The following is a 9,728-nucleotide window of genomic DNA, read 5'->3' as shown; positions in this document are numbered from 1 at the left end:
GAGAATTTATTTGAAGAGAGAAAAAAAAAATTATGTACATCTCTCTCTCTCTCCCCCCCCTCCCGCCCCCTTCAGTTTCTCTAGAGTCGTGGCTCATAAATCCAGGCAAGGAGTGAGGATCCAGCTTTCCACTCATTTCTCAGAGTGTTTATTTTAAGACTTCCAGGAGATGTAGAAGCGCCAGAGTTTCCTGACTTGGAAACTCGGCCCATTTGGGAGCAGCATTCCATGAGAGGGCTGTGGGGTGGGAGCCGTGGGTCCTGCCCTTCCCTTGGAGGCAGAGGAGCCACTTTGTGCCCGTGTGGAAGCCCCTGAGGAAGGGAACACCATGGGGTTGTGCTGGTCCCTGTGCTGAGATGGGACTCGGGTGCCCCCACACGCCACATGCCCCTCTCCAGGCAGAAAAGATGCGCAGGGAATAAACACCTGGAGCGGGCTGGTAACCCCAGGGCAGGGCTGGTTTGGGCTGGCTGGGCTGTGCTGGATTCTGAATTCTCTGGCAGCAGCATTAAATCCCCACTGGGTGTTGCTGAGCCCATCTCTGCAGAGCCACGTACCCAAACCCTCCTGGGGACCAAGGGCCCTGGCCTGCCATCGCCACTCGTGATGCAAAGCTGAGGAGAAGCGGTGGCTTCCAGAGGCTGGCAGTGCCGGGGAGCAGCGAGGTCTGTCCGCCTGGAACTAATCCAGGTAAGGAGTTTAAACACAATTGATGCGCCAAATTAGGGGCTGAAGCAGGCAGCACCCCTCCAAGCTATAATCCATTGCCTCGCTAACAGAAATGGAAATTCAATTTGGGCAAGGGCAGGGAGGGGAGGGAAGCTTTCTGTCTGCTCCCACGGCTGGTGCAGCTCTCCATGCCCCGGGGGCTCCGCTATCCACAGCCCTATCAGCACCAGGATCGAATTTGCCTGGGTGCTGATGAGGTTTGGCAGTGTCTGAGTCAGGCTGGACCCAACGTCTGGGTGTGAGGAGGTGGGCTGGCACAGAGGGGATGCTCAGGTACATGGGTGACCCTGCAGGGCCACAGGGACCCCTGCCCTGATCAAAATGTGCCATCCCTCTGGCCAAATCCACCCCTCAGGCAGCAGATCAGAGCCGTGGAGCAGCCCCAGGACTCACAGGATCTGTTCCATCATACCCCAAGGTGGGAAAGGTTGTTTATCGTCCTTCCCAAAGCATCTCTTTGCTCAGTCCTGTTCCTGTAATGAATCTGAAGGGATCTGCAGGGTTTTTTGTGCACCAGGAGGGCACTGGAGTTGCCAATCTGAGTTTCAATTGGACAGCAGGGGTACAGGTGAGTGCCTACCTGCCCTCTCTAAAGTAGCTTTTGTCACCTGGGCCACAGCGAGCTGTGAGGTTTTGCAGGGAACCTCCATGTGTGACAGCAGCCTGGGTTGCTCTAACTCACAGATGTGCCACGTGCCAGCCAGGACAGGACACTTGGAGGTGACTGTGATCCAGCAGGGATGGGTGGGAAGAGCCATCCCTTCCTCCTTGCTCTGAGTTTGTGCCTTACTGCACAAATACTATAACATCCCCCTTGCCAAGCCTCTGCTTGTTCCAGTTTCTTGCTTTCTCCCAACCTGCTTTGCCCTCTTCAGGACCAGATTTTCTTTATTTTACACCCTGGAAGAAAACTTTTGCTTCATCCCCCACGAAATCACATCCAAAGGGGAACCAGCCCCAGACCTTCCCCACTGAGCCACTCACCCCAAATTAGGGCCAGAACTGGACCTGAGCTGCTCTTTCTCTCAGTCTCTGTTGCTGCTCTGGCACTGAAGGTCAGGACTGGACTGCTCTGACAGAGAAACTCCATCCCTCCTGCCTCTCCTGCTGCTCCAGCCACGCACCCACAGACCTGCAGAGCCAAAGGTGGGTGTCTGGGCTAAGGCACGGCGAGCTGGTGATGGGACAGCAGGAGAAAGGCCAAAATTAGCCAAAGGAAAGCACTGTTAGCTCTTTGGGAGGTGCTGCTGCCCTGCCAGATGCTCCAGGCTGGGTGAGCAGCCAGGCACCTTCCCAGCAGAGCATCCCAGAGAAATTCCCTCCCCAGTGCTGCCGCAGCTGAGCCACCTAATGAGATCTCCTCGCCTGTGCATGCTATATTAGGGTTTCCATGGATATGGTGTCACAAACACTGGGCTGTGGCTTTGTTATATAAACAGGAGAGATTGCCACAAATACCCAAAATATCTGAAAAGGACGGGAAGAGACAAAAGCATTCTCTGGGTGTGTTTATAAAGCGTTGTGTGATCCAAGGGATAGTGCCAGTGGGAGGTGGGAGAGGTTTGAGTGAGCTTTGGGAAGTGGTGTTTATCTGAGGGGTGGTCTCCAGCTCAGGAGCTCTGGACACTCACCTTGATCTTCAACGGGATGTTTTTAAATGAACAAAAAGGTGTTGCTGGCTGGGCTGTTCTTGCTCTGCTTGTGCCTGAGGGCTGGGCTGCTGCAGCTCCTGGTGTGACGGGCATCCTTATCCATCAGCAAGTTCATCCTCACTGAGCCTCACACAGAGCTTGGTCATCCCCTGTTCCTGTCATATGTGAGGGAATCCTGCTTCCTGCAGCTGGTGGGGCCAGGAGTGGTGACAGTGGTGAGGATACACAGCCATCAGTTCCCCCAGGACTGCCCACACCTGACCCTGCTCTGCAGGACCAGCTCATTTTTTACCATCTCAAGTGCAAAAAGTCCCTTTTGTACAGTGGAAAGAATCATGTAATGTGAGGAAAAAGCTGCTCTAGAATGGAGGTGGGATGAAAGGGACACAGAGACATCAGGGTGGCTAAAATTGTATTGCACTCCCACTCCCCTGCCAATAACAACACCAGAAATAAAGTGGCTTTGCAATAACCATCTCCACGCATTGGAACACAGATTCACGTGTCCCCGCAAAAGATGCTCCAGGCAGGATCAACTCCTTGCTCCAGCCTTGCTCTACATGGGGAGCTTGCCCCAGTCCTCCCAGTGGTGGTGACTCTTCCCCCAGTAAGTTCAAGTGCAACCCCAAGCATGGAGGCATTCATCAGTGCCTCCCTTTTCCCACACTCCATTCCCAGCCCATGGCTGTGTGAGCTCATTCCTGGCCTTCCAGATGCCTTCCACCATGGGATGAGCATCCATCCATCATCCATCCATCCATCCATCCATCCATCCATCCATCCATCATCCATCCATCCATCCATCATCCATCCATCATCCATCATCCATCCATCATCCATCCATCCCCCATCCATCCATCCATCCATCATCCATCCATCATCCATCCATCCATCATCCATCCATCATCCATCATCCATCCATCATCCATCATCCATCCATCCATCCATCCATCCATCCATCCATCCATCCATCATCCATCCATCCATCCATCATCCATCCATCATAAGTCAATCCATCCATCATCCATCCATCCCCCATCCATCCATCATCCATCATCCATCCATCATCCATCCATCCATCATCCATCCATCCATCCATCCATCATCCATCATCCATCCATCATCCATCCATCCATCCATCATCCATCCATCATCCATCCATCCATCATCCATCCATCCATCCATCATCCATCATCCATCCATCCATCCATCATCCATCCATCCATCCATCATCCATCCATCATCCATCTATCCATCCATCCATCCATCATCCATCCATCATCCATCCATCATCCATCCATCATCCATCATCCATCATCCATCATCCATCATCCATCCATCATCCATCCCTCATCCATCCATCCATCATCCATCCATCCATCCATCATCCATCATCCATCCATCATCCATCCATCCATCCATCATCCATCCATCATCCATCCATCCATCATCCATCCATCCATCCATCATCCATCCATCATCCATCCATCATCCATCCATCATCCATCATCCATCATCCATCATCCATCCATCCATCATCCATCATCCATCCATCCATCCATCCATCATCCATCCATCCATCCATCCATCATCCATCCATCATCCATCATCCATCCATCATCCATCCATCATCCATCCATCCATCCATCCATCCATCCATCCATCCATCCATCCATCATCCATCCATCATCCATCCATCCATCATCCATCCATCATCCATCCATCATCCATCCATCCATCCATCCATCCATCCATCCATCCATCATCCATCCATCCATCCATCCATCCATCCATCATCCATCCATCCATCCATCATCCATCCATCATCCATCCATCCATCCATCCATCCCTCCCTCCCTCCCTCCCTGCATCCATCTACTTGTTTTCTCTCATCTCTCTCTCCCTATTAATCCAAGCTGACGTCTTTCCAAGCTTCAACACTTGACTTGTGGTGGAGATTCCCAAATTCCACAAGGAAAGATTTGTTTTATCATTTAAAAACACACCAAATCCAGTTTTTCCCTCTTCAGACACAGCATACCCTGCACTGCACTCCTGCATTTCCTACCATCCCTGATTTCACAGGACCTCTCTTAATTTCCCTGAAGAGTTCTGTCCCACCTCTGCAATGGCAGGGGAGAATTCTTCTCCAGCTTGGTTGGAACTCACAGCAAAAGGAGCTGGAATGTGCTGTGGGCATGGCTTCAGGGCTGCCTGCCACATGAATTTCCAGGAGGGTGGATTGGTGCTGAGCCCTCCTGCATGAGGCTCTGCTCTTTGGTGCCAACCTTTCTTGCCAACCTTTCTTGCCAACCTTTCTTGCTCTTCCTCATTTTCTGGCACTGAGCTGCTTCCTGAGGATCCCACAGCAAGCTGGATCAGCATGGAGAGGAGCAGATCCAGGAGAGGACACGGGGCCAAGAGAGCCTGAGGAGTTTGGAGATGAAGCTTTGTCAGCTTAGAAAAGAGCTGGAGCATTGGATGGCAAAGGCTGCAGGCCCTGCTGCTTGAGGTTTGTGATGGACAGCTTAGTAGAAGCACTAATAAAGATTAGAAATTGTGGATAAATGAGATATCCTTTGGAAAACTCAATTTGAGTTCTCTACAGGGAACGTTTGCCCTACAGACTTCTTGACAAGCTCAGGAAGCTCGAAGGGGAAAGTGTTTTCCAGGAATCTTTGGATTTCCAAGTCTGTGACAAAAAGCTCTGCCTTTTTCCCAACCTTGCCCAGATTCTCATTGAAGGATGATCCCCCCAGCACCTCCTGTATCCCTGTGTGCCAGCAGCCCCCCAGATCCATGTCTCTGTGCAAAGGGACGTGAGGGAATCCATGGTGAGCACCCTTAACCTCACCCCCTGTCTCTCCAAGCCCTTCCATGAAGCAGTGCTGCACAGGGTGACATTCCTGAGAGCCTGGTGCACCTTGTCAGGTGCAGAGGCAGGAGCTGACGGGGTGATGTGATGGGATGTGCCAGACAGGCCCTGCCATGGATCAGCCTGGAGACTGATGTCACCCCAGGAGCCTTGGCAGATGGAGCTGGGCATGGACTGGGGATGTTTAACAGGGCCAGGGTGGGACACTGGGTAATTCACCTGCCTGGGTTAAAAACACTGATTGAAGGAGCAGTTCCTCTCTGCAGCCTCTTTGTTAATCAGATTCATCCTTTGGCACCCTGAGGCTGTCACCTTCAAAGGCAGACACCTCTCAGGTGGCAGATGCCAGAGCACCTTCAGCTCCTGCCTAAAGCCAAGGCAGTGGATGCAAGGGACACCAAGCAAGGTTGCAGTCTGGGGAAGTTGTTGGGGCTGTGTTAAAAGCCAGGTGGTTCTGACATCGTGGGCAGCTAAAGCATGTGGAGAGAGGTGGCTGTGGAAGAGCACAAACCTTGGAGTCACTGCTGTTCTCAGCAATAAAAAATCCTGCAATTAAATCCAGTGAAGGTGACTGAGATGCTGCAGAGATGGGAGGAGGCAGTGGGGACTTTTCAGGCTGCTGTCATGAATATTTGGGCTCAGCTTGGAGACTGTCCAAGAGAAGAAACCTCCATAATCATGGGAAAGAGGCAGAGAAAAGCACCTGGTCCCTCCATCAGGACTAGAGGGTGGCTGGCACTGTGAGCTGAGCCTCAGAGCATCCTGCTGCAGCCTCCTCCTGCAAAGCTGCACACATGGGGTCCTGTTACTGCCAGGGAGCTTAAGGTAAAAACAAACTAAAAACAAATGCCAGGGAGAAGCTGAGGAAAAGGCTCTGTCCTTAGGAATGGGAAAGGAGGGTATTTGGCAGGTGCAGGTGATGCCAAGGTTGTGTTGTCACTGTACCTGAACCCACTCCCAAGGTCTGCCAGGTGCAGGAGTTGGTTTAGAGAGCCCTAACTCTGTGTTTCCCTCCTGGAACAAAGCCCTGCACAAACAGTGGGATCCTTTAGCAATATTAAGAGCCCTTTTGCTGCCCTATTTCAGGTGAGTGTGTATTTTATTGCACCTCCGGAGGGCCACACGCTTGGTGTGTGCCACATTCACCAACCTGAAGTTGCCGAAGGAGTTCTGAGGATAAAAACATCATCAATGTCCCCCAGGCCAGTGTGTTCCTCTGGGAATTCACACAGTTCCAGCAGCCCATTGCTCCCAGCAGCACCCAGGTTGGGCTGTGGATTGTGCTCACAGGTCACTCTCAGGTGGAAGATTCCTCCAGTGTCAGGAAAACCAAAGAGAAACCTGCCCTGGGCATGGAGCAAGCTGGAGGTGGAGCAAAAAAACCCTTTGAGAGCAGCCTTGGATGCTGAGCGATGGGAATACCATAAAATATTCCTGGGCAGTTTGATGCCAAGTTCTGAGTCAAAGGAGAAAAACAAGAAATTGGGGTTGCAGGAGTGGGAGTGCACACAATCACCAAAGGATTGACACTGGGAATAACCCATGGGTGGTGGTGCAGGGAAGCAGGTGAACACAACCTGAGCACTGCAAGTAAAACCCACTCATGATTTGGCTCCTGGCTGCTGCTGGGTCTGTTTATGCCACAGACTTGGCAGGCACAGGACACTTCCCAAATGTTGGGATTGATGAAAGTTGTGGCTGGCCAGCTGCCAGGTCTCGAGGCTATCAACTGGCTCCCAAACTGTGGATGCTAATTAGCACTTCCCTTCTGTAAAAATTTCTGTTGCAAAGTCTGGGAAATCAGTGTTTGTACAGCCCCTGGCACAACCAGACCACGCACACATGGAGGTCTTGTACATCAGTGCAATACAGAAATGCATTATAAAAACATTTTTCTTCTTCACAAAATTCTGATCTTCCCAGAATTGCACTTAGAGTAAGAAAACCTCATGTTCAAGTCCAAAAAACGAGCTCTGTGCTCACACAAGGCAGCCCAAGCATTTGCTAAGTCCTTGTTATAACATTGTTTTTCCTTGCTTCTTATCCTGGGCTCAGCTCCGTGAGAATTGCTTTGACATCTCCCTGGGAAGCGAGGGGGATGTTTATTGCAGTACCTGAGGCCAGGCATTGAAACCAAAATGAATGGGCCAAGCAGAGAACCTCCATCGTTCATATTTCTGAGCAAGGATACAGTGACAAATTGCCAGACGGTGACGTTTGACCTGCACAAGTAATAAAAAAGCTAAAATTGGTTGGGTTTTCTTTTTAAAGCACAGCCCTTCAATATCTTCTGCACGTGGTTCAAGCAACCTTGAAGAAAAACTCAACAGCAACCACAACACAGCTCAGTATTAAGTGATTTGATATAATTAAATAACAATAGTCTTAAGTAGACCTTTTAAAGATAAACTGTGGTTTTTCCCCCCCACCTTCATATCTTGTCATCACAGCAAGTGTTTTTCCTTCCAGATCTCTGCACAGGCTTTTGAGCTGCGTGTAAAGTGTGCTGGAATTGCTGGTGGTGATCAGTTTATTTGGGGAGCAATTAATTAAAGGCAACTGTTTCCCAGTGTATAGATTAAAGGAATGCCACCAGCGATACCATCTCGAAAAGAGCAGATGTGCTGTAAAAACACTGATTATTCTCATCTCTTGAGAGGGACAGAAAAGCATCGATAGGCTGGAGCTGCTGATGAGAAAAATTAAGTTAGTTCTTGAGAAAGAGTTTCACTGCCAGGGAAATGAATGCTGCAGGACAAAAGTCACACATCCCGATGGACAGAGCCAGTCCAGACGGGTCCCTGCTGCCCGAGGGGTTTGACATCTTGGTGGCAAGAGCAAAGGATGGTGGCAGGGGATGAGGTAGAGCCTCCTGAGACACTCTGAGCATCCTCTGTGCCCCGGGAAGCTCTGCAGGAACTGCAGAGCTCAGGGAGAGCTGGGGCAGTCTGTGCTCCACTGTCACACCAGCTTGAGGCTGGGGGACATCTCCATGTCTCCTGTGGTGGTGCTTCTGCAGGTTGCCCACCTGTAAGAGGGGTAATGTCCCTCCAGGATTCAGGTTTTGTCCCAAATGTTGCTTTTTTCCAGCTCTGATGGGTGATCACTACCTCAGCATGAAGGAAATCCTGTGAATCACCACTGCTGAAAATCACCGCTTTGGGAAAATCTGGAGATGAGGACTCTAAGCTGAGGTTGTGCTGGAAAGGGCATGGATTTGGGAAGAGGAGAGATATTCCCTATTCTGCTCATGAAACCAAAACCAGCTGAAACCCCAGCACAGCTCCTGAAAAACAAAGCAGGGAACAAACTCGTGTCACCTATAAATGCCCTGGGGGCCGTGTGGGATCAAACAGGGAGAGCTGTGGGGTTTGCCTTGGGTTTCTCCCTGCACCGGGGATGGGGAGGGGGATTCTTTTCCTGTGCCAGCTCTGGGGGTGAGGCTCCCCTGTCCCAACCAGCGCCCTTGTCTCTGTGGTGACACGGCTCTGTAAGGGGGCAATCCCGGTATAGAGGGGGACCCCGCTCTGTTGGGGGGTGATTCGGGTATGGAGGGGGTGACCCGGCTCTGTAGGGGGCGGCCCGGGTCCGTAGAGGGGTGACCCCTCTCTCTTTGGGGGAAACCCAGCTCTGGGGGGACTCCCCCATCTCCCAGCGCCGCTCTGCCCCTCTTGAATATCCAGAGCAGCCCTTCATCCCGGGCTGGGAGATGGGATCAGCCCTCATCCCGGGCTGGGAGATGGGATCAGCCCTCATCCCGGGCTGGGAGATGGGATCAGCCCTCATCCCGAACTGGGAGATGGCATCAGCCCCTCATCCCGAACTGGGAGATGGGATCAGCCCCTCATCCCGAACTGGGAGGGGGGATCAGCCCCTCATCCCGGGCTGGGAGATGGGATCAGCCCTCATCCCGGGCTGGGAGACGGGATCAGCCCCTCATCCCGGGATGGGAGATGGGATCAGCCCTCATCCCGGGCTGGGAGATGGGATCAGCCCCTCATCCCGGGCTGGGAGATGGGATCAGCCCTCATCCCGGGCTGGGAGATGGGATCAGCCCCTCATCCCGGGCTGGGAGATGGCATCAGCCCCTCATCCCGTACAGCCGGGCGGGGGGCGGCGCAGCCCGTGCGGGGCCGGTTCGGGGCCGGTTCGGGGCCGGTTCGGGGCCGGTGCGGGGCCGGTGCGGGGCCCGTGCGGAGCCAGTTCGGGGCCGGTTCTGGGCCGGGTGCGGGGCGGGTGCGGGGCCGGTTCGGGGCCGGTGCGGGGCCGGCTCGGGGCCGGTTCGGGGCCGGTGCGGGGCCGGTTCGGAGCCGGTGCGGGGCCGGTTCGAGGCCGATTCGGGGCCGGTGCGGGGCCGGTGCGGGGCCGGTGCGGGGCCGGTTCGGGGCCGGTGCGGGGCGGTGCGGGGCCGGTGCGGAGCCGGTTCGGGGCCGGTGCGGGGTCGGTTCGGGGCCGGTTCGGGGCCGGTGCGG

This window comes from Cyanistes caeruleus, chromosome 20 (assembly GCF_971803275.1).
Source record: "Cyanistes caeruleus chromosome 20, bCyaCae1.hap1.1, whole genome shotgun sequence".
NCBI classification, from domain to species: Eukaryota; Metazoa; Chordata; class Aves; order Passeriformes; family Paridae; genus Cyanistes; species Cyanistes caeruleus.
The sequence above is the reverse complement of the archived record's forward strand: the minus strand, read 5'-3'. Positions refer to the sequence as shown.